This window comes from Puma concolor, chromosome B3 (genome assembly GCF_028749965.1).
Source record: "Puma concolor isolate L17-30 chromosome B3, mPumCon1.1.hap2, whole genome shotgun sequence".
Classification (NCBI taxonomy): Eukaryota; Metazoa; Chordata; class Mammalia; order Carnivora; family Felidae; genus Puma; species Puma concolor.
Genome location: NC_141672.1, coordinates 1,275,121 through 1,299,564, shown reverse-complemented (window position 1 = coordinate 1,299,564; position 24,444 = coordinate 1,275,121). Strand labels below are relative to the sequence as shown.

Sequence of the window (24,444 nt, the reverse complement as noted above, 5' to 3'; positions counted from 1 at the left end):
CCATGAGAGACCTGGTGTCAGAGCCGTGATGTGCCTGAGGACCCCTGTGTCTCCCGCAGACCCTTGGAAACGTGGATGTCAGCTGTGCCGCCTCATTACTGTATTTTTACAGATGCAATAGATGCATTGTCTATAGTTGTTCAGGGGTCTGGAGGCTAAATTATGGATTGTCTTCTCCAAAAGTCTCTTCCTTAACTTTCTCTGTGTTTATAGTTCTGATATTTATGGCAACACCAAAGAGGAATGCAGCGCTTATGACATAAATGTGACCAAAAACCACTCTGAGATATACCATGGATTCATGACTTTGCTCACTGAATTCTTCTTGGAGGGGTCCACAGTCTGTGCTCCCACCAGTGCCTTGTCCGTGCACCATGGAGGATCCCAGCCTATGTGGCAGTGGCAGTTCCTGTTATGGTTGCACATCCCTCTGTGACTGCATTTCTCTGGGATACAGTCATAATTCAGCTGAGCCACACTGCCAGTGCAGTAGGTATCCTGACAGAACTTTCCAGAAGCACAGGAAGTACCAGTTCTCACATGACCAATCTGGGTTGTTCCTGTGCTACGATGTGAATCCAGCCCCAAACATCAGAACCCTGGATCTCAGACAGATGGAATCCAACATGCTCTTGCAGCTGAGGGAGATGTGTGACATTCCTACACTGCAGCCTTCCACACGGCACGCCTGTATGGGAACAGGTTCAGCGTGAATTCCCTGGGGTCTTCTGCAGTGTCCATGTCAGCTGCCTTTGTGATTTATGGTATAGCAGACATCTTCACCTTTCCCAGAATTTCTGCCAAAGCTTTCTTGGCAGTGAATAGTACGGTCAGTGCAGTTTCCATGATAGCAGCAGCCCTCTTCAGTGTACGCGGTTCCATCTTGCATATGGAAGTCATCAGGGCACGCCAAGGACACCCCATGGCAGGACTCTGGAAGATCACGTATATTTTGGATTGGTCTGCAGGGTGTCCAAGCAGCGGAGTTGGCGCAGTCTGTATAGCATCTGCCTGTGTTACATTTGCCCCCAGGGGTTCAGATATAATCACGCATACAGCTTAGATTGCTGTAGCACTGGTTGAAGGAGCCGCAGTCACACTGCTTTCCTGGATCCACTATGTAGTTTCCATAATGATAGTGGGTCAGGCTTTTATTTAAATGCACCATTTCAGTGTTGAACATGCACTTGCCTGTTCCACAATTCATTATGTGCTGCATATGAACGAAGGAACAGTTCCTGAAAGCTTCCATTATACCAGTTAATTGGGTCCTAATGCAGTTGGACCTTTTTTGGCAAGCACATTCATCAGTGTCAAGGCACAAGCCACAATTTCTTGCCATCTGATGTGTTGCTATGACAGACAAGAGTAAATAATGTCTGCCTAAATAACTCAGAATGATGGCATATAACCCATTGGTGGATGGCATATAGAATATACAACTGGAGTGCAATGAACCTCATGGGGCCTATCTCAAATCACATTAAGGGTGAATGTGTTTTAAGAAATCGAAAATACTTTGACTCATACTACTGAAGAGAAAAAAGGATTCTGATGCAACACATAATTGCCCGTGTGAGCTTGATGTCTCTCACTATAAATGACCATGAAACCAATAACTTACATCAATACCATGAAATATTGACTCAATTAAGCTAACTAGCTTTATTAGGAATTGGGCACTCTTTTCCACGTGGTTAACACACTATACATTGTTTTGAAACTGAGAGCAAGTCCTTTGAAAATTCCGTGATGGTATGAACAGAACTTACTAGAGATCCTTGGGGCTGCACTGGCATTTCCTTGAGGAACAGGGGGTCCCCTGTCCTCCTTATATCCTAGGTTATAAGTAGGTCCCATTGCACAGATGTCTGCGACTATCTGAGAAACAAAGTGTTAAAACCATTGGAAATCATCGAGGGGTCTCATTTCATAGGCAAGTTAATCCAACTTCATGATATCTTCAAGGCTGCCATAGCCTGTGTCAATTGTGACCATGGAAAGAGGAATCTCCTCCAGGTCGCCGAGGTAGTAACAGTCTGGAGGCATGAAAGGGTAGTCCACCTGCAAGGCTCCCTGAGCATCCTGAGTCATCATCAGCAGAGTCTGGACCAAAAGAGTTTCTTGTGCTGCATGTGCATAACATGTCTCTTGCCCCCAAAACGCAGGCTATAGGACAGACAGCCAGACATCTGAATGCCCTTGCTGTGGTGCGGCTACTTCTTGGGAATTACCACCTCAGAGGAGGTGTAGCACCATGAGGGATGCCCTTGAGAACCCTGCACAGGAGCCAGCACTGCCCAGAGTTCAAACAGAAAGAGGGGTGCCCTCAGGGTGACCTGGCCCTCTGCCAGCCTCATGCCCCTGCTCAGGGACATCTGCCAGTGAGAATGGATAAATGGAGGATCCTCAGCAAAGTGAGGTCTAGACCATCAGACAGAACAGAGGGCTGTGCCAGGTGGCCAGCACCCTGCACCTGGGGGCCACCTGTGGGGTTTGGCAACAGTCCCAGGGTGTGGCATTGGGTGACCCTGCACATCAGTTCAGCTGGGGTAGATGTGGGAGGGGCAGGTGAGCCATGGTCAAGAGTGGTCACATGGACATGGGTAGGGATTTGGACCCAGAGGCATGGCTCTAGTCAATACCTTCAATCTTTCCTCCCGCTACTTGCATATGGGCTATACAGTTATAACACCCTGAACTTCTCTACCAGTTCCATGTCCTGTGGTACTGCTGGGTCACTTTCTTTGGATAACTATTGTGCCTGATTACAGAGACCACTGCTTTTGCTTCCTTGTGATGTGGAGGTAAACATTGTCAATTTTACCTTTATGGGTGATGCAAAAAATCGCTTTGTAGTTTTATGTGTCTTATTCTCCTTGGCTACTAGTTTGCAAGCCATTTGATCCTTTTGGTTTTTGCTTTGAAGGTTCCTCTGAGTTCACTGAGCAAAACATTTCTCAGTATTCTGAGTGATGATTGGTGAACTACAAGGTTGTATTTTAGTATTTTCTTATGCCAGCTGGGGAGAACAGAAAGTACTGGTGACCATGTGTGAGCCCCAGGGGTTTTCTCCTCTAATCCCTTATGGTGGTTCTTTCCTGGCCTCTGGCAGTCTCCTCCCATGTAGTTTGGTTCCCTCTTCAGCTGGAGATGCAGGGAAGTTGAGGTTACTTTGGCAGCTTGTACCATGGAGTCTGCCCATGATCAAAAGATGGTATTGACCGTGGCACTCCCTTGCTTGATTAAGTACCCTCTACTGCTTTAAAACCCCCTGAGTCAGGGAGAAACCTCAGAGTTGGCATTTGGACAAGAGTTTGCCTTTTCCCCAGTGTCTGGCCTTCTGAATATAGCTCAAATTCCTTTCCCACCAAAACTAAAACTTTGAACATTGACCTTTCCAGCAACAGGCACCTGAATTTGGGTTTTGATAACAATGAAATGGAGAGTGAAATGGCAGTTTCCAGAGCCTGGCAGGGAGGGTCAATGAGGAGTAGATCTCAAGGGCTATGATTTTGTGTTATGCAAGATGATTAAGTTCTAGAGGGGTCTCCACATCATTACCCCTGTAATTAACAATACTGTAATGTATGGTTAAAATTTTGTGAAGAGTGTGGGCCTCATGTTCAGTGAGACCTTACCACAATATAAAAGTGAAAGACATGAGTTTTGCTTCTCACACAACATGTGCTGAACTGCATGGACACACTCTCTAATGATAATTTGAAAACAATTTACAAAAACTTATATGTTTTGGAAACTAACCCTGAGGATATGTCATTTACAGATATCTTCCTCCATTCCATAGTTTGCTTTTTTGTTTTGTTGATTGTTTCCTTCACTGTGCAGAAGCTTGCTATTTTGAGGTAGTCTCTATATATAATTTTCTTGTATTATATTAATGTAAATTCAATCTGTTAACATACAGTGTAGTACTGATTTTAGGGGTAGAATTTAGAGAACCATCGCATACATGTAACACCCAGTTCTCATTTCAACCAGTGCCCTCCTTAATGGCCACATGCCATTTAGCCCACCTCCCCCACTTCCCCTCAGTTTGTTCTCTGTATTTAAGAGTGTCTTCTGGTTTCCTCCCTCTCTGTTTTGATTTATTTTATTTTTCCTTTCCGTATGTAGTGTTTCTTCTATTCCACTAATGTGTGAAATCATAGGATATTTGACTTTTTCTGACTGACTTGTTCCACTTAGCATAATACACTGTAGTTCCATCCACATTATTGTAATTGGCAAGATGTCATTCTTTTTGATGGCTAAGTAATATTGCATTGTATATATTTACCGCCTCTTCTTTATGCATGTGTTGATGAATATTTGGGTTGTTCCACTATTTGTTTTTTGTTGATAAGGCTGTCATAAAAATTGGGATGCATGTGCCCCTTCGAATCAGCATTTTGGTATCCTTGGATAAATGCAATTGCTTGATCACAGGATAGTTCCGTTTTTAATTTTTTGAGGAATCTCCACACTGTTTTCTAGAGTGGCTGCACCAGTTTGCATTACCATCAACAGTGCGAAAGGGTTTCGCTTTCTCTGCATCCTTGCTGACACTTCCTGTTTTCTGAATTGTTAATTTTAGTCATTGTGACAGGTGTGAGTTGGTATCTCATTGTGGTTTTGATTTATATTTCACTGATGAAGAGTGTTGTTGAGCATCTTTATTCGTGTCTTTTTGCCATCTGGATGTCTTCTTTGGAAAAATATGTATTCGTGTCTTCTGCCCATTTCTTCACTGGATTGTTTGTTTTTTGAGTGTTGAATTTGGTGAGTTCTTTATAGATTTTGGATACTAACCCTTTATCTGAGATGTCATACAAATATCTCCCCTCCATTTTGTCAGTTGCCTTTTAGTTTTGTTGATTTGTTCTTTGCTGTGCAGAAGCTTTTTATCTTGATGAGATCCCAATAGTTTATTTTTGCTATTGTTTCCCAAGCCTCTGGGGACATGTCTAGTAAGAAATTGTTCTGGCCAAGGTCAAAGAGATTGGTGCCTGTGTTCTCCTCTAGGATTTTGATGGTTTCCTGTCTCACATTTAGGTCTTTCATTCAATTTGTATTTATTTTTGTGTGTACTGTAAGAAAGTGGTCCAGGTTCATTACAAGTTCACGATGCTGTCCAGTTTTCCCAACACCAGTTGTTGAAAGGACTTTTTCCATTTGATAGTCTTTCCTGCTCTGTCAAAGATTAGTTGATCATATAGTGATGTGTCCATTTCAGGGTTTTCTAATCTTTTCCATTAATCTATGTTTTTCTTTTTTTTTTTTTTTTTTGCCAGTATCATCCTGTCTTGATGACTACAGCATTGTAATATAGCTTGATATCCAGAATTGTGATGCCTCCAGGTTTTTTTCTTTTTCAAGATCTTTGGTTATTTGGGGTCTTTGGTGGTTCCATGATAATTTTAGAGTTATTTGTTCTAGCTCTGTGAAAAATGCTGGTATTATTTGACAGGAAATTGAATTATTTGCATTGAATGTCTAGATTGCTTTGGATAGTATTGTCATTCAACAATGATTTTTCTTTTAATCCATGTGCATGGAATATTTTTCCATTTCTTTGTGTTTTCTTCAATTTCTTCCATAAATGTCCCAGACTTTTCAGAGTACAGATCTTTTACCTCTTTACTTAGGTTTATTTCTAGTATATTATGGTTTTTGGTGTAATTTTCAATGGGATTGATTCCTTGATTTCTCTTTCTTCTGCTTCATTATTGGTGTATAGAAATGTAACAAATTTCTATATGTTGATTTTGTATGCTACAAATTTACAGGTTTATTGTACCAGTTCTAGCGGGTTTTTTTTTTGGTGGAGTCTTTCAGGTTTTCTATATATGGTATAAAATTCAACTCCAGAACTGAATAATCCTATTAAAAAATGGCCAGAAGACATGAATAAGCATTTTTCCAAATGTGACCTACAGATTGTCAATAAACACATGAAAAGATGGTCAACATCACTCCTCATCAGGGAAATATAAATCCAAACTACAATGAAATATCAACTCACACTGGTCAGAAAGGCTGAACTCAACAGCACAAAAAACAACAGGTGTTGGTGAGGATGCAGAGAAAGAGGATCCTTTTCGAGGTGCTGGTGGGAATGCACACTGGCACAGCCACTATGGAAAACAGCATGGAGGTTCCTTAGAAAGCTAAAAATACAACTACATTACGATAGAACAAATGCACTACTAGGTATTTACCCAAAGGATACAAAAATACTAATTGAAGGGAATTGTACCTCTATGTTTATAGCAGCTATGTCACAAACAGCCCAGCTATGGAAACAACCCAGCCCAAGTATGCATTGATTGATGAATGGGTATAGAATGGGGTGGTATATCTACATAACCCCGTCCACGCACACTGGAATATTTCTCAGCCGTAAAAGGAATGACATTAGCTATTTGTAAGGACAGGGATGGGCCTAGAGAGTATTATATTTACTGAAATAAGTCAGAGAAAGACAAATATATGATTTCATCCATATGTAGAATTTAAGAAACAACAAATGGGCAAAGGGACAAATAAGAGAGAAGAGGCAAACCAAGAAATAGGCGATTTTTCAATGTTCACTTATTTATTTAGAGAGAGAATGGGAGGTGGGGCAGAGTCAGATGGGAAGAGACTCCCAAGGAAACGTCGTGTTGTCAGTGCAGAAACCAAAGTGGGGCTCGATCTCAGGAACGATGAGATCAAGACAAGAGCCCAGATCAAGAGTCGTGGGCCTAACCCATGGAAGCACGTAAGCACCACGAAACAGATACTTAAGTATAGGGGAAAAACTGATGGTTACCCTGGGGAGGGTGGGTGGAGGGATGGGGAGGTCGTTGATGGGGATTAAGGGGAGCGCTCATAACGAACACTGGGTGCTGTATTGCAATGTTGAATCACTATATTTTACACCTGAAAGTAATATTACATTGCATGTTAACCAACTGGAATTTGAATAAAAACTCAAATAATGTATTTATAGTGCCTGCAAATGGCCAAGTTGGCATACATCCCATGAAGAAGCATTTATTGCAGAAAATATACTACCAGAAAGAATACCTAGGATATTTGAACTAAGGTATGTTCTTTTCCTTTCCCACCCCCGATCAACAAGTAGAAACTCCAGTGCAAGTAACTGGGACTATAGGCATGTGCCACTGAGCCTGGCTGCAACCTCCCCTCCAGACTGTTGTAGCCAATACACAGGGTTCCTGGTGACCAGCTCCTGTTCAGAGGACTCTTTCCCAGAGGGACAGGATGTCAGTGACCCTAAGCTGTTTGCTGTTGAGGCCAAGCCCCAGCAGGTGCCACTGAGATGTGCGACTTACTCATTGTTGGCAGCCCCACTCCCAGGAAGGAAGCTCTGCCCTGGGCACAGTCCACTAGGGATGCTGGGAACCTGATCACCCCAGACCTGACTTGTTTGGCAGGAGTCTCATGCCACCAGGACAAGCAAGCCACAAGGCAGTGAAGCTGCCAGCCACCCCTAAACAGAGCCCTCAGTTTCCAAACTGTTTGGAATCCTGTTTGTCCCCGACATGCCCTGCAGCTGCAGACCTTTGCCCAGAGTATTGCCCAGGGTAAGGGGGAGATGGAGCAATCCTCTAAATGAAGGAGCAAATCTGTTCCTATAGAAATGACTTCATTTCCAGCTGAGTGTGAGGAAGGTCTGGCCTTCATGTTGTGGGAGAGTCAGGTGCAGGAGACCAATAGTTTCAGTGGAGGGTTCCTAACCTACTCCTGCTCACCTGCAGGAGAGAGCCAGAGGCAGGGACAGTGGAGGGAACAGCTCCTGTCAGAACACATATCAGACTATGGTCTCAACAACTCTCCATTCAGAGGAGTCCGAGGTTGTAGGGTTCAGTCTGTGGAGACTCCATACATCAGAGGGTGGTTGAACATAGGAGTGCTCTCAAATGAAGCAGAGTATCTCGTCATGTGGTTTGGGAAAGAAAGAGATAAGGAATGCCCAACCAAACCACTGTCACCATGGTCTGGCTGTGTGAGTGTCCCAGGTCACACCACCTCTGTAATTATGGGACTACCGCCCTTCCCTCCACATCATGTCTTTGAGTTTCACCTGGTTTCAGGTGTGCATCAGTAGTGTCACATTTCTCTGGCAAAGCATCCCATTGATGGAAGTTTAGGAGTTGGTTTATTCCTTTATATTTAGAAAGACTTTTGCCTTATTCTGAGCCTCTAACACTAAGAAAGATGCTATAAATATTTACACACCATTTATTTTCTGAGCATGGGATTTCATTCTTCAGGGACAAATACTCGGGAGTGGTATTTCCAGGATCCTTTTTATGTCATCCATGTATAATTTCATAAGCGACAGCCAATGGTTTTCCAGAGCTGGTGTTTGTTTGTCAATCCTTCCTGCATTGTTTGAGGCCCCACGTATGCTGGATGCTCACCTGGATGTTGCTGTCAGTGTTGTTTTCATTCCTGAGCCATTGGGATGTGTGTATAGGACATCTATTGCGTTCTTGTTTTGAATTTCCCTGACAGTCGATGGTGTGAAGAGTCTTCTCCAGTCCGTACCTAATGTGTCTATAACCTCAAGGATAGGAGGTCTACTACACAAGGCTGTGCTTGTTTTATGGAGGTTTGTTTCCTTTCTTCGTATTGACTGTTGAGGGTTCTTAGCATATTCAAGATGCAGGTCCCTTGGTGGTTATGCAATTTGTGAATGTTGTCTCTTACTCTGTAACTTATCTTACTATTGGTATTCATGTGGGCAGATAAGCGTATGTGATTTTCACAAAGTCTATTGATACCATTTCTTTTTATGGGTGTTGTGTTCTTAGCTGTAGTTTTCTTTTTCTTGATGATTGATTGCTTATGACTAATATTTTTTTAAAGTGTTTATTCTTGATAGAGAGAGAGAGACAGAACGTGGGGGAAAGCATAGAGAGAGGGAGACAGAAAACCTGAAGCAGGCTCCAGGTTCTGAGCTGTCAGCATAGGGCCTGACAACAGGGCTCAAACCCTCAAATCGTGACATCGAGACCTGAGCTGAAGTGAGACGCTTAACCAACTCAACCACCCAGGCACCCCACTGATTTCTTGACTTACAATGTAACTAAAAGTCTTGTTTTTTTTCTGGTTTCTCTCAATGTTGACGTGTTCCCTATTTGGTCTCTGGTGACTTAGAGTTTTGTCGTTTGTTTTTAAATTTATAGACTCTAGCAAATCATTTTCGTGGCATGGTTTTTCCTAATATATGGAAATTATGTGGAAATATATGAAATCGAAGTTCAAATTTCACAAGAGTTGCCATTCTGTGTCTCTTTGGCCAGACTGCTCATCAGATTTGGTAGATATGCTCCTGGGGTCAAAAAACACGTTTACCTTTTCAGGTGGCGGGCTTTCTATATGTCTCAGGAGCCGTTGAGCTCTGTGCACACAACCAAGTTCTTGACACAATTTTTCCTTCGCAATTCTATGTGAAACCCTCAAAATCCATTTTTTGCATTGCCAATTTTAGACACTTCACGAATAGAACGCATTGAAGCTCTTGTATCATTTCCTAAAATTATTTTACTCTTGCGTGTTTGGGACTGTAATTTTTCTTCTTCCTTCCAAGGGGAGCTCATATCTGCATTTGTGGAATTCTTCCCGGCTTCTCATTGCTTAATACTTTTCCAACGTGCTGTGCATTCCTTTGGTTTTTGACCAAAGGAATACTTAGGTTTATTTGTACTCTACCACATTGGGTGATAGGAGCCGCGAGACAGGCTGTATCATATGGGCTTTTTTTTTGTCCCCTTGTATGTTATCTGTCATATTGAATGTTTATAGAACATATAGCCCCTCACTTTCATGAACCACTAACAGGGGACATGGTTCTCTTCAAGAGACAGGAAAGGAAGACAAGGGAGCGGAGACAGCAAGTCGGGGAAGGAAACCCAGAGCTTCTTAGGAAGCGTCAACTGTCCACACTTTCCAGTTCTGCAGATGTGGGTCCCTGCTGAGGCCCAACCTGGGTTCTTGTGCAGGTGTCTGGACAAGCTGCCCATGATGTGTGGGCACAGTGGAGTTGGGAAGGGCAGATGTGGTTTGAATTCCAGCCCACCTGGCACTGCTGTGAAAATTCATGAGTATGTTAATTTATGTCCACCATCAGTTAGGGATATAATGAGTAAATGCAAGACGTTAGACTCACTACCTTAGATTCCATGTTCATGACAATTTGTGACAACAATTCTCCCTTCCTTTTTTCCACTTTTTAAATTTTTTAAGTTTGTGTTTAAATTTTTGTTAGTTAACATATTGTGTAATATTAATTTCAGTAGTAGAATTTATTGGTTCATCACTTACATTAACACCCAGTACTCATCACAACACGTGGCCTCCTTAATCCCCAACATGCATTATCCCATCCCCCACACACCTGCCCTCCAGCAACCCTCAGTTTGGTCTCTAACCTTAGAGTTTATTTTTATGATTTCTTGCTCTTTTTCCCCTTCCCCTAGATCTAAATTCCCCATAGGAGGAAATCATATGGTGTTTGTCATCTTTGACTGACTTACTTTGCTTAGCATGATACCCTCTAGCTGCATCAACACCTTTGCAAATGGCAAGATTTCATTCTTTTTTGTGACTGAGTAATATGCCATTCTATACATATAGCAGATTAATCACATGGTGGACTTTTGGTCTCTTTCCTCAGTTTGGCTGTCATAGTTAATGCTGCTGTAAACATTGGGGTGCATGTACTTCTTCAAATCAGAAGTTTTGTATGCTTTGGATGAATTCCTAGTAGAGCAATTGCTGGAGTGTAAGGTTGTTTAATTTTTAGTTTTTAAACTGTTTTCTGGAATGGTCCGGGCACTTTGCATTCCCACCAAGTGCATAAAAGGGTTCCCTTCTCTCCTCATCCTCATCAATATCTGTTGTTTCCTGAGTTGTTAATTGTAGCCATTCTGACAGGTGTGTGGTCATCTCTCATTGTAGTTTTGATTTGTAATTCCTGATGATGAGTGATGTTGAGCGTATGTTCGTGTGTCGGTTAGCCATCTGAATGCTTTGTTTGGAAAAGTATCTCCTCATGTCTTCTGACCATTTCTTCACTGGATTCTTTGTATTTTGGGTGTTGAGTTTGAGAAGTTTTTTTATAGATTTTGGATAGTAGGCCTTTATCAGATATGTGGCTTGCAAATACCTTTTTAATTTCTGTAGAATGCCTTTTAGATTAGTTGATTGTTTCTTTAGCTGTGCAGAAGGTTTTTATTTTGATGAGGTCCCAGTAGTTCAAGTTTGCTGTTGTTTCCCTTGCCTCTCGAGACACGTCTAGTAAGAAGTTGCTATGTCCGAAGTCCAGGAGGTTGCTGCCTGTTCTCCTCTAGGATTTGATGGTCTCCTGTCTCACATTTAGGTCTTTCACCCGTTTGGATTTATTTTTGTGTATGGAGTAAGAAAGTGGTTCAGTTTCATTCTTCTGCATGTTCTGGTCCAGTTTTCCCAACACCCTTTGTTGACAAGGCTGTCTTTTTTCCCATTACATAGTCTTTCCTACTTCATCCAAGATGAGGTGGCCATACATTTGTGAGTCCATATCTGGGTTTACTCTTCTGTTCTCTTGATCTATGTGTCTTTTTTGTGCTTGTAGCTTACTGTCTTGATAAGTACAGCTTTGTAATATAGCATGAAATCCATAATCATGAAGTCTCCCGTTTCTTGTGTAGCATAGACATTTCAACACTCCTTGCTCCTTAAATCCATGAACATTGAAGGTGTTTCATTTCTTTGTGTCATCTTCAGTTTCTTTCACCATTTTTAGAGTCTTCAGAGTATAGATATTTTAACTCTTTAGGTATCCTATTATATTTGGTGCAATTGTAAACGGGATGGATAGTTTTTTTAATTTTTCTTTCTGTTTCTTCATTATTGCTGTGTAGAAATGCAGCCGATTTCAGTATGTTGATACAGTATCTTGTGACTTTACTGAATTTGTGTATCAGTTCTTGCAATATTTTGGTGGAGTCTTGAGTTTTTTATATAGAGTGTCATGTCATCTGTGAAGAGGGAATGTTTGACTTCTTCTTTTACAACTTGAATGCGTTTATTTTTTGTTGTTGTCTGTTTTTGAGGATAAGACTTCCACTGCTGTGTTAAGTAGAATGATGGGAGTGGACATCCCTCTTGTGTTCCTGACAGTAGAGGAAAAGATTGTTTTTTCCCCACTGAGGATGTTAGCTGTGGGGTTTTCATGTATGGACTTTATGATGTTGAGGTGTGTTTCCTCTACCCCTTGTTGAGGGTTTTATCAAGAAAGGATGCTGTACTATGTCAATTTTTTTTTTTGCATCTATTGAGAGGGTCATATCATTTGTATCCTTTCTCTGATTGATGGTATGTATTACATTGATTTATTTGTGACTATTGAACCACCCTTACGGCCAAGGGATAAATCCCACCTGGTCACGTTAAAGGATCCTTTTAATGTATTGGTGGATTCAATTTGCAAGCATTCTCTTTCTTTTTTTTTTTTTAACGTTTATTTTTGAGACAGAGAGACAGAGCGTGAATGGGGGAGGGTCAGAGAGAGGGAGACACAGAATCTGAAACAGGCTCCAGGCTCTGAGCTGTCAGCCCAGAGCCCGACACGGGGCTCGAACTCACGGACTGCAAGATTACGACCTGAGCCAAAGTCGGACGCTTAACCAACTGAGCCACCCAGGCGCCCCTGCACGTATTTTCTTGACAATTGTTGCATTCTTGCTCATTAGGGCTAGTGGCCTGTAAGTCTCATTTTTAGTGGTGTTTAATCTGGTTTGGAACCGTGATCATACTGATCTTATAGAATGAATTTGGAAGTTTTCTTTCCGTTTCTATTATTTGGAACAGTTTGTGAAGACAGGAATATTCTATTCTACTTAAATAGAATATTTTACACTCTTCTTAAATATCTGGTAGAATTCACCTGTGAACCTATCTGGCCCTGGATTTTTGTGTGTCAGTAGATTTTTGATTAATGATTCAATTTCTTTGCTCATTATCAGTCTGTTCCCGTTTTCTATTTCTTCCTTTTTCAGTTTAGGTAGTTTACATTATTCTGGGAATATACCCATTTCTTCCAGATTGCCTAATTTGTTGGCATATAAATCTCCAAACTATTTTCTCATAGTTGTATTTCTGTGGTGTCAGACGTGATGTCTCCTCTCAAATTCTGATTATATTTACTTTCGTCCCTTTTCTTTTGTTTTTGTCAAGTCTGCCCATGGGTTTATCATTTTTATTTATTCTTACAAAAACCAACTTATAGTTTCATTCATCTGTTCTACTGTTTTTCTTTGTTTCTATATCATTTATTTCTGCTCTAATCTTTTTTGTTTACCTGTTCCTGCTGGCTTTAGGGTTCATTTGTTGTTCTTTTTCTAGCTCCTTTTGTTATAAAGTGGTTGTGTGTTTGAGACCTTTCTTCTTTCTTGAGTTTGGCCTGTACTGCTATATATTTCACTCTTCCATCAACTTTGCTGCATCCAGATGGTTTGGAACTGGCATGTTTTCATTTTCATTTGCTTCCATGTATTTTTTATTGCTTCTGTAATTTCCTGAAAATCTCATTCTGCTTTTACTACAATGTTCTTTAACCGAATGTATTGGCGGTGTTGCTCAAATTTTTCTTGTGGTCGACTTCAAGTTTCATAGTGTTGTGGTTTGAAAATACGCATGGAATGATCTCAGTCTTTTTGTACTTGTAGAGGGCTGATTTGTGACATAGTATGTGATCTGTTCTGGAGAATGTTCCATGCGCACTCAAAAAGAATGTGTATTCTGGTGCTTTAGGATGGAATGTTGTGAATATATCTGTTAAGTCCATTCAGTCCATGTGTCTTTCAAAGCCATTGTTTCCTTATTGATTTTCAGCTTAGATTGTCTTTCCATTGTTGTAAGTGGAGTGTTAATGTTGTCTATTATTACTATTGTCTATTATCAATGAGTTTCTTTATGTTTTTTATTAATTGAGTTATATATTTCAGTGCTTACATTTTTGGGGTATAAATATTTAAAGCTTCAGATCTTCTTGTTGGATAGACCCCTTAATGATGATATACTGCCTTCCTGATCTCTTGTAACAAACTGTGGTTTGAAAACTAGTTAGTGTGATATGAGTGTGGTACTACAACTTTCTTTTGACGTCCATTAGCATGATAAATTGTTCACCCTCCCCTCACTTTCAATCTACAGGTGTTTTAGGTTGAAAATGAGTCAATCGTGTGCAGTGTATAGAAGGATCTTGTATTTGTTTTTATCCATTCCGGTATCCTATGTCTTTTGATTGGGCATTTTGTCCATTTACATTCACAGTAATTATTGATAGATATAAACTTAGTGCCATAGTGTTACCTCCAAAGTCATTGTTTCTGGAGATTTTCTCTGTTTATTTCTAGTCTTTGTTACTTTTAGTCTTCCTTTCCCACTCAAAGGGTCCCCTTTAATTTCTCGCAGGGCTGATTTAGAGGCCATGAACTCCTTTGGTTTTTGTTTGTCTGGGAAATTCTATCACTCCTTGTATCTGAATGACTGCCTTACTGGAGAAAGTATTCTTAGCTGCATAATTTTCAATTGCGCATGTGGAGGATACGATGCCACTCCCTCCTTGCATGAAGGTTTCTGTAGAGACATCTGCCATAGTTTTTTTTTTTAATCTTCCCTTGTTAGTTGGCAACTTCTTTTGTGTTGATGCTTTTATGGTTTTTCTTTATCTGGATATTTTGCCATTTTCCTATGATATGTCTCAGTGTTGGCCTGCTTTTTTTTTATTTTAATGGGTATTCTCTCTGCCTCCTAGATGTGGATGTCTGTTTCCTTCCCCAGCTTGTGGAAATTTTCACTATATTCACTCAGCTAAAATGTATCCCCCTTTTTCTCCCTCTTATTCTTTTGGGACTCCTTTCAAAAGAATGTTATTACAGTTTATGGAGTTGCTGATTTCCCTAAGTGTATGTTTGTGATGCAATATTTTAATTTTCCTCTTCTTTCCAGCTTCATTTCCCCCATTTCCCTTATTTTTACTTCCCATGTGCTTGTTTGAACTGGAATATTGGTCTCCTCCTGCCCTTTTTCTGAGAGTTACATCATCAGCTCTCCACGTTCTGAGACTAGACACTAGTCAGAATCAGACAAGAATTATATCACTGGTTTTCCTGGGTCTTCAGCTTGTGACAGTAGATCATGGGACTTCTCAACATATTTAGTTATGGAAACCAATGACCTTTGGGTTGTGTTCCTCAGGGGAATCTTGACTAATACATGGAGATTGTTTGTCTCTCATTTAGAGTAATTGAATAAAGCTCTAGCTCATTTAAAGTCCTGCGTAGCAAAGGGCTATGAAGAAAGTGTCACGTAGTTTGACTGGGAAAAGGGCTGGGTGTGGATAATGAGGAGCTGTGGGATCCTGTGGTCCTGGCTGCACAGGGAGCGCATCTGGGAATCCTGTAAACATGTAGCTGTTGTGCCTCAGGAAATCTGTAATTCACTCATGTTGAGGGACTGGAGTAAGCAAGTGCAAACAACTGTGTCTTTGTGCACGTTAGTCTAGTTTCCCTATGACAACCCAGTTGCTAATTCAGAGAGTTAATAGGTAAACACAGAAGCATATAACCAGGGAGGCTCCCTGGGGAAACTGCTGTGTGGAGAGGAAGCCCCAGACCCTGACAGGAAACCTGCCTGTAACCTCCATTGGCACCTGCGCCTTGGAACACAAAGGAGAAATGTGCATAGTGTGCGCCCCCTGGTGGTGCTGATCCCCTCCTGCAGGGAGGTTTGTGTGTGGGCTCCCAGTGATGTCCCCTCACTGTGTCTTTCGCACAGTAATATGTGGCCGTGTCCTCGGTCTTGAGGCTGTTCATCTGCAGATACAGCGTGTTCTTGGCGTTGTCTCTGGAGATGGTGAATCGGCCCTTCACGGAGTCTGCGTAGTATGTGCTACCTCCACTACCACTAATTGCTGCGACCCACTGCAGCCCCTTCCCTGGAGCCTGGCGGACCCAGCTCATGTAGTAGCTACTGAAGGTGAATCCAGAGGCCACACAGGTGAGTCTCAGGGACCCCCCAGGCTTCACCAGGTCTCCCCCAGACTCCACCAGCTGCACATCACACTGGACACCTGCAGACACAAGACATGTTGGTCAGGAAACTGCCACACATTCACTGTTTCACTCATATCCATTCACAGACTCAGTGTCCCTCGTTCACCATGAATTACCTTTTAAAAGAGCAACCAGGAAAACCCAGCCAAGCACAAACTCCATGGTGAGGTGTGTGTGTTCTGTGCTGATCACAGAATGGGAACACCTGGGACTCCTGGGGCTGGGGCTCGTCTCCCAGCTGCACAGTCGGGCTGGGTTGGTTTTATCAGCACAGAGAGGGCCCCATTTGCATGTCCTCTGACATATATATCAAGCCCCAGACTTAGATTTGATTGTGTAAAAGTGAATGACAGGGTTAAGGACGCACTTTTATATTAGTTTGTGTGGATGGCGGTGTGACAATATGAAGAATTTTTTTTTCAATTTTGGATTTTTACCTTTATTAATGGAGGCTTCGGCATAATCTTTAAGAAACATTTACCTCAACAGCATGATCTCGCATTATTTTCTCTTAAAATATTTTAATTTTTTTATTATTAATTAGTATTTATTTTTAGTTTTAAAAATTAACATCCAAATTAGTTAGCATATAGTGCAACAAATATTTCAGGAGTAGATTCCTTAGTGCCCCTTACCAGTTTAGCCCATCCCCCCTCCCACAACCCCTCCAGTAGCCCTCTGTTTGTTCTCCATATTTATGAGTCTCTTATGCTCTGTCCCCTCCATGTTTTCATAATTATTTTGGTTTCCCTTCCCTTATGTTCATCTGTTTTGTCTCTTAAAGTCCTCATATGAGTGAACTCATATGAGTTTTCTCTTTCTCTGACTCATTTCACTTAGCATAATACCCTCCAGTTCCATCCACATAGTTGCAAATGGCAAGATTTCACTCTTTTTGACTGCCGAGTAATACTCCATTGTATATATTTACCACTTCTTCTTTATCCATTCATCCATCAATGGACATTTGGCTCTTTCCATACTTTGGCTATTGTTGATAGTGCTGCTATAAACATGGGGGTGCATGTGTCCCTTTGAAACAGAACACCTGTGTCCCGTGGATAAATGCCTATTAGTGCAATTGCTGGGTCGTAGGGGAGTTCTATTTTCAGTTTTTTGAGGAATCTCCATACAGTTTTCCAGAGTGGCTGCACCGGCTTGCATTGCCCCCCAAAATGCAAAAGAGATTCTCTCTCTGCATCCTTGCCAACATCTGTGGTTGCCTGAGTTGTTAATGTTAGCCATTCTGACAGGTGTCAGGTGGTATCTCATTAGGGTTTTGATTGGCATTTCCGTGATGATGAGTGATGTGGAGCATTTTTTCATGTGTCGGTTGGCCATCAGGATGTCTTCTTTGGAGAAGTGTCTATTCATGCCTTTTGCCCATTTCATCACTGGATTGTGTTTTGGGTGTTGAGTTTGATAAATTCTTTATAGATTTTGGATACTAACCCTTTATCTGAGATGTCATTTGCAAATATCTTCTCCCATTCTGTCAGTTGAATTTTAGTTTTGCTGATTGTTGCCTTCACTATGCAGAAACTTTTGATTTTGATGAGGTCCCAGTAGTTCATTTTTGCTTTTTTCCCCCTTGCCTCCAGGGACGTGTTTAGTAGGAAGTTGGTGCGGCCAAGATCAAAGATATTTTTGCCTGCTTTCTGCTCGAGGATTTTGATGGCTTTCTGACTTACATTGAGGTCTTTCATCCATTTTGAGTTTATTTTTGTGTCTGGTGTAAGAAAGTGGTCCTGGTTCATTCTTCTGCATGTCGCTGTCCAGTTTTCCCAGCACCACTTGCTGAAGACACTGTCTTTATTCCATTGGATAATCTTTCCTGCTTTGTCAAAGATTAGTTGGCCATACATTTGTGGGTCCATTTCTGGATTTTGTATTCTGTTCCATTGATCTGAGTGTCTGTTCTTGTTTTTTTAAAATATTTTTTGGCATTTATTTATTACTTTTCAGAGACAGAGCATGAGCGGGGGAGTGTCAGAGAGAGAGGAAGACATTGAATTCCAAGCAGCCTTCAGGCTCTGAGCTGTCAGCACACAGACTGATGTGGGACTCTAACTCACGAACTGCCAGATCGTGACCTGAGTCAAAGTCGGATGCGTAACAGACTGATCCACTCAGATCCCCCTGAGTGTCTGTTCTTGTGCCAGTACTACCATACTGTCTTGATGATTACAGCTTTGAAGTACAGCTTGAAGTCTGGGATTGTGATGCCTCCTGCTTTGGATTTCTTTTTCAAGATTTCTTTGGCTATTCGGCGGCTTTTCTGCTTCCATACAAATTTTAGGATTATTTTATCTAGCTCTGTGAAGAATGCTGGTTTCACTTTGATCGGGATTGCATTGAATATGTAGATTACTTTGGGTACTATCGGCATTTTAACAATATTTGTTCTTCCTATTCAGGAGCATGGAATCTTTTTCCATATTTTGTCTTCTTCCATTTATTTCATAAGCTTTCTATAGTTTTCAGTGTAAAGATTTTTCACCTCTTTGGTTAGATTTATTCCTGGGTGTTTTATGGTTTTTGGTGCTACTGTAAATGGGATAGATTCCTTGATTTCTCTTTCTGTTGCTTCTTTGTTGGTGTATAGGAATGCAACCGATTTCTCTGCATTGATTGTATATCCTGCCACTTGGCTGAATTCATGAATCAATTCTAGCAGTTTTTTGGTGGGATCTTTTGGGTTTTCCATATAGAGTATCATGTCATCTGTGAAGAGTGAAAGTTTGACCGTCTCCTGGCTAATTTGGATGCCTTTTATTTCTTTGTGTTGTCTGAGTGCAGAGGCTAAGACTTCCAATACTATATTGAATAACAGTGGCGAGAGTGGACATCCCTGTCTTGTTCCTGACCTTAGGGAGAAAGCTCTCAGTTTTTCCCCATTGAGGATGGTATTAGCATTGGGTCGTTCATAGATGGCTTTTATGATCTCGAGGTATGGTCCTTCTATCCCTACTTTCTTGAGGGTTTTTATCAAGAAAGGATGTTGTATTTTGTCAAATGCTTTCTCTGCATCTGTGGAGAAGATCATATGGTTCCTGTCCTTTCTTTTATCGATGTGATGAATCATGTTAATTGTTTTACAGATATTGAGCCAGCCCTGCATCCCAGGTATAAATCCCACTTGGTCGTGGTGAAGAATTTTTTAATGTATTATTGTTTCTGGTTGGATAATATCTTGTTGAGGATTTTTGCATCCATGTTCATCTGGGAAATTGGTGTATAGTTCTCTTTTTAAGTGTTGTCTGTGTCTGTTTTTGGAATCGAGGTAATGCTTGCTTCATAGAAAGAGTTTGGAAGTTTTCCTTCCATTTCTATTTTTTGGAACATTTTCAAGAGAATAGGTGTTAACTCTTCCTTAAATGTTTGGTAGAATTCCCCTGGAAAGCCATCTGGTCCTGGACTGTTGTCTTTTGGCAGATTTTTGATTACTAATTCGATTTCCATACTGGTTATGGGTCGGTTCAAATTTTCTATTTCTTCCTGTTTCAGTTTTGGTAGTGTATATGTTTCTAGGAATTTGTCCATTTCTTCCAGATTGCCCATTTTATTGGCATATAATTGCTCATAACATTCTCTTATTACTGTTTTTATTTCTGTTGTGTTGTTTGTGATCTCTCCTCTGTCATTCTTGATTTTATTTATTTGGGTCCTTTCCTTTTTCTTTTTGATCAAAGTGGATAGTGGTTTATCAATTTTGTTAATTCTTTCAAAGCACCAGCTTTTAGTTTCATTGATTAGTTCTGTGTTTTGGTTTTGATAGCACAAATTTCTGCTCTAATCTTTAGTATTTCCTGCCTTCTGCTGGTTTTGGGTTTTATTTGCTGTTCCTTTTCCAGCTCTTTAGTCATAAGGTTAGGTTGTGTATCTGAGATCTTTCTTCCTTCTTTAGGAAGGCCTGGATTGCTATATACTGTCCTCTTATGACCGCCTTTGCTGCATCCTAGAGGTTTGCGTTGCGGTGTTATCATTTTCATTGACTTCCATACACTTATTAATTTCTTCTTTAACTGCTTGGTTAGCCCATTCATTCTTTAGTAGGTTCTTCAGTCTCTAATTATTTGTTACCTTTCCAAATTTTTTCTTGGGGTTGATTTTGAGTTCATGGCATTGTGGTGTGAAAATATGCATGGTATGATCTTGATCTTTTTGTACTTACTTAGGGCTGATTTGTGTCCCAGTATATGGTCTATTCTGGAGAAAGTTCCATGTGCACTGGTGAAGAGTGCATATTCTGTTGCTTTAGGATGAAATGTTCTGAATATATTTGTTAAATTCTTCTGGTCCAGTGTGTCATTCAAAGCCATTGTTTTCTTGTTGATTTTTTGATCAGGTGATCTGTTCATTGTTGTGAATGGGGTGTTGAAGTCTCCTACTCTTATGGTATTCTTATCGATGAGTTTCTTTATGTTTGTGATTAATTGATTTCTATATTTGGGTGCTCTCACAATTGGCGCATAAATGTTTACAATTGTTAGGTCTTCTTGGTGGATAGACCCTTTGATTATGAAGGATATAATGCCATTCTGCATCTCTTGATGCAGTCTTTATTTGAAAGTCTAGATTGTCTGATATTACTATGGCTACTCCGGCTTTCTTTTGTTGAACATTAGCATGATAGATGGTTCTCCATCCCCTTATTTTCAATCTGGAGGCATCTTTAGGTCTAAAGTGGGTCTCTTGTAAAAAGCATATAGATGGATCTTGTTTTCCTCTCCATTCTGTTACCCTATGTCTTTTGATTGGGGCATTGAGTCCATTGACGTTTACAGTGAGTACTGAAAGATAGGAATTTATTGCTATTATGATGCTTGTAGAGTTGGAGTTTATGGTGGTGTTCTTTGGTCTTTCTAATCTTTGTTGATTTTGGTATTTATTTATTTATACAGATATATTTTCCTCTTTTCTCCCCTCAGAGATTCCCGCTTAAAATTTCTTGCAGGGCTGGTTTAGTGGTCACAAACTCATTTAATTTTTGTTTGTATGGGAATCTTTTTATCTCGCCTTCTATTGTGAATGACATCCTTGCTGGATACAGAATTCTTGGCTGCATATTTTTCTGATATAGCACACTGAATACATCCCACCACTCCTTTGTGGCCTGCCAAGTTTCTGTGGATAGGTCTGCTGTGAACCTGATCTGTCTTCCCTTGTAAGTTATGGACTTTGTTTCCCTGTTGGTTTTATGATTCTCTCCTTTCCTGAGTACTTTGTCAATTTGACTATGATGTGCCTTGTTGATGGTCGGTTTTGGTTGAATCTAATGGGAGTCCTCCGTGCTTCCTGGATTTTGATGTCTGTGTCTTTGCCCAGGTGAGGAAAGATTTCCGCTATGATTTGTTCACATAACCCTTCCATCCATATTTCTCTCTTCCACATCTGGGACCCCTATGATTCTCATGTTTTTCCTTTTAATGAGTCACTGATTTCCGTAATTCTTAAATCTTGCTCTTTTGCCTTAATCTCCCTCTTTTTATCTGCTTCATTATTCTCTATAAGGTTGTCCTCTATAACCCTGATTCTCTGTTCTGCCTCATCCATCCGTGCCACCGCTGCATCCATCTGTTATTGCAGCTCAGTTATAGCATTTTAAATTTCATTCTGGCTATTTTTTACTTCTTTTATCTCTGCAGAAGGGGATTCTAATCTATTTTTGACTGCAGCTAGTATTCTTATTATAGTGATTCTAAATTCGGGTTCAGAAATCTTGCTTGTATCTGTGTTGGTTAAATCCCTGGCTGTCGTTTCTTCGTGGTCTTTCTTTGGGGTGAATTTCTTCGTTTTGTCATTTTGAAGGGAGAAAAGGAATTAATGAGTTCGCAAAATTGAAATTAAAAGATAAAATTACAGAAATATTAAAATTAAAAATTAATCACACACACACACAAATTGAATGGAATATGCTATATCCTAGGTATGTTTTGTTCTGGGTGTTGAAAGTGGTTTGACAGATTAGAGGAAAAAATGGGAGGGGGAGAAACAAAAGTAAATAATTTGACAATTTGAAAAAATGAATACACTGAAGTAGACCATAATGAGATGATGGGAGTAAAATAGAGTTTGAAAAAATATACAGAAATGTAAAGAATATAGTAGAAAACATAAAGAAACATATTTTTAATAAAAATTAAAAATAAATGTGATTTTTTTCTTTTTCTGTATTGTAGAAAAAAGAGAGGAAACAAAAAAGAGAAAAAAGGTACAAAAAGGATAAAAAGGAAATCATTTGAAAATTCAAAAAGGGAATACACCTTAGTAGACTAAAATAAAATGATGGAAGTAAAATAGAATTTGAAAAAATTTACATAAAAGCAATCAATATAGTAAAAAAATTAAAGAAAAATATTTTTAATAGAAATTGAAAGTAAAATGAAGTTTCTCTGATTCTGCATTCCAGAAAAACTACAGAAACGAAGAAGAGAAAAATAAATAAAAAAAATAAAAAGGAAAGTGGAAATTTGAAAACGGGAATACACTGAGGTAGAGTGAAATAAAATGATGGAAGTAAAATAGAATTTGAAAAAAATACAGAAATGTAAAAAATATAGTAATAAAAATGAATGAAAAATATTTTTAATAATAATTGATAATAAAAATATTTTTTTCTGTTTCTGCATTGAAGAAAAAGAAAAGAAGTGTAAAAGAGAAAAAGAAGAAAAGAAAGAAAATTGACTAGATGAACTGGCTAACAGATTGAAGTAGGACTGAAATTACTTCCTTATCCCCTAGATGTCAGTCTATATAGCTCTTTATAGTCCATAAAGTAAGCGGCAGTGAGACTTGTGCTCCTGAAGAGCCCTGTTGGCCCAGTTGGGCGGGGCTCAGTGTAATGGCTCCACTCTCCACTAGATGGCGCTTTTAGGCTCCTGGGGTGGATTGTTGCGGTGCTTGTAGATGCGAATGCACATGCGCAGGAGAGGTGAAAATGGTGCCACCCAGGTACCCAGTCTGTTCTCCTGGATCAGCAATTGCACACCCATCCTCTGTCTTCAGCCCTTGTCCACTCCCCGATCCTTCACTCTCCATGACCAGGCCCCAGGCCGCACCTCTCTCCCAAGTTTTGTCACAGATGCGGCTGTTTTCCCCGGTCCCTTACGTCCAAGGGACTGCGTGTTTGGCCTGTTCTGCCCCTCTGTGGGAGGGTCTCACCAAGCAATGGCCGAATGAGCAATGGCGGAATATCGGCTGCAGTAGGAATGCTTGCTGGACCCTGCTGTTGTTGGTGCCCCGAGACTGTGGCCAGGTGCCAGCCTGCCCCAGAAAAAGTTCGCGAGAGAGTGTAGCAGCAGCGTTTCATGGATTATGGAAAATCACAACACACGTCTGGCATCAGGCTTCACCCTAAACGACCTTGTTCCAACACCAGCAAATGTGGCCGTTTTCCGGGGTCTGCTGGGACCAGATGGCTTTGGCAATCTCCCCCCAATGTCCTTCCAGCAGTGCAACTGCCTCTCCTGGTGTGGCCTGAGAACATCCCGGACCCCATTCTGTTCCTGGGATTCTCCCTTCCCACCAGAGCACCTCCAGGTATCGAGCTGTGGAGTTGCAGCCTTTGCACTCCCCTTGTTTACAGTCTTAGTGGAATTTACATACTCTCCTTTCTCCCTTTTTAGTTTAGTCCCTGTGGCTGTTTCCAATTTTCCACTTTCTCTCCAGCTGCTTTTTGGGAGGGGTGCTTTTCCTTTATTCTCCCCCACTCCCCAGTCTCCGTCGTCTCTCTGCCTGCAAAAGCACCTCCCTTCCTGCAGCTTCTTGCTCCCCAAGGTCCCCTCTCCACACCACGTACTTGTTGAATTCTGTGGTTCAGGTTGTGCAGATTGTCGTGCTAATCCTCAATCAGTTTTCTAGGTGTGTGGGATGGTTTATTGTTGGTCTGGCTGTATTTCATGGACGCGAGACACACAAAAATCTTCCACGTTGTTCTGCCATCTTGTCTCCTCCCCCATTGACTGCCTAATTTTCAATGGAACATTTGAGGATATTATGCCACTCCCTTCTTTCCTGCAGGTTTCTGTGGATACTTCTGCCATAATCTTTTTTTATCTTCCCATATTCATTAGCAAACTCTTCTGTCTTCATGCTTATAGGGTTTTTTTAATCTGTGTATTTTGTGAATCTTACTATGTTATGTCTCAGAGTCGGCCTGCTTTTTTTTTCTAATTTTAATGGGAGTTCTCTGTGACTCATAGATGTGGACGTCTGTTTCCTTCACCATTTAGTGGAGATTTTCCACTCTAATGCACTCAGACAAACTTCTCCCATTTTTTCTCCCTGTCTTCTTCTTCTGGGACTCCTTTGACAAGAATTTTATTAC

General features: G+C 40.7%; 2 pseudogenes across 1 annotated transcript in view; both read right to left on the bottom strand.

Annotated features, from left to right (window-relative positions):
• Positions 1 to 536: 536 nt before the first annotated feature.
• On the bottom strand, positions 537 to 1,429 carry LOC147579621 (zinc metalloproteinase-disintegrin-like ohagin; annotated as a pseudogene).
• A 512-nt stretch (positions 1,430 to 1,941) lies between these two features.
• The window catches only part of LOC112864445 (immunoglobulin heavy variable 3-23 pseudogene), an 82,737-nt pseudogene continuing 60,234 nt past the window's right edge, over positions 1,942 to 24,444 (bottom strand). The window contains exons 2-3 of the transcript XR_015251783.1: positions 15,690 to 16,132; positions 1,942 to 2,106 (exon numbers count right to left, since the gene is read on the bottom strand). The product of XR_015251783.1 is annotated as an immunoglobulin heavy variable 3-23 pseudogene (transcript). The remainder of the gene's footprint in view (positions 2,107 to 15,689; positions 16,133 to 24,444) is intronic.